The sequence below is a fragment of the Octodon degus genome, unplaced genomic scaffold (assembly GCF_000260255.1).
Source record: "Octodon degus isolate 3935 unplaced genomic scaffold, OctDeg1.0 scaffold00047, whole genome shotgun sequence".
NCBI classification, from domain to species: Eukaryota; Metazoa; Chordata; class Mammalia; order Rodentia; family Octodontidae; genus Octodon; species Octodon degus.
In genome coordinates this window covers 9,957,481-9,958,666 of record NW_004524623.1, presented here as the reverse complement: position 1 = coordinate 9,958,666, position 1,186 = coordinate 9,957,481, and the positions used below count along the sequence as shown (strand labels likewise).

General features: G+C 35.2%; 1 protein-coding gene across 1 annotated transcript in view; it reads right to left on the bottom strand.

Moving 5' to 3' along the window:
• The window catches only part of Trhde (thyrotropin releasing hormone degrading enzyme), a 462,867-nt gene that overhangs the window by 65,042 nt on the left and 396,639 nt on the right, over positions 1 to 1,186 (bottom strand). The gene's annotated exons all lie outside the window — the stretch shown is intronic.

Below are 1,186 nucleotides of genomic sequence, written 5' to 3'. Positions count from 1 at the left end.
CTCTCTCTCTCTCTCTCTCTCTCTCTCTCTCTCTCTCTCTCTCTCTCTCAAATAAATAAAAATTAAAAAAAATAAAATAAAGACACAGAATCGAGGGGAGAGGTGAGAGAATGATTAAAGTATGTTACACATGAACCAGTCATCCAAAACGAAAGCCGTTAATCTGTACAAGCCATATGCATTAATAAAAAGGTATGACAGATCAAATGGGAAATTCCCAAAAGAAGATATCCAAATACCTGGAGGTACATGAAATGGGCTCAGCATCACTAGGTAACAAGAAAATGTAAATCAAAACCACAGTATCTGCTTACCCCAGTGAGAATGGCTATTACCAAAAAACCAAACATGACAAGCTCTGGCAAGTATATGGAGAAAAGTACAAGATAGGTGGAACTGTACATGTGAACACCTGCTATGGAAAACAAAATGCCAGTTCTTCAAAAAATTAAAAACAGAATTCACATAAACCCAGCAATTCCATTGCTGGATACATATCCACAGGAAATAAAAGCAATATATCTAAGAGTCATGTATTCCTGTGCTCATTACAGTACTATTCTCATTAACTAAAAACATGGAAACAACCTAAGTATCAACCATCCAATGAGTGGACAAAACAACCAGGGGACATATATAACAATATAATGCTACTCATTCATAAAAAGAATAAAATCTTGTCATTATTTAACAACTTAGGTGGAACTATAGCTTATTATAGCAAATAGCAAGTTAGGAAAGACACACACTGGATTTAAAGAAATTGATCTAATAGAAGCTGAGGGTAGAATGTTTGCTACCACATTCTCAGGCCAGGAAGGGTGAGGTTGCTGGATGAGGAAAGTTGAACAGTCATCCTCCGTTACAATTCGATAGGGCTAAATAGACTGTATAAAATGCCACAGAACTGCCACAGTACATAATAATATACTGTAAATTTTAAAAATGAGAAAGATTTGGAAAGTTTCACCATAAAGAGTGATATCTAAGGAGACAGCTAGGGTTAACTTAATTTAAACACTACACAGGAGCTTTGGCACCCTGTTCCTATGTCCGATGTTCAGGCTTCATGTATTGATTTTTTTTTCTACAGTTTTATTGATAAACATATAGCAATGAGACAGTTTCAAATCAAATCGGAAGTACAGTTTCAACAAATAATACACTGCATATATTCTTCTTAGTG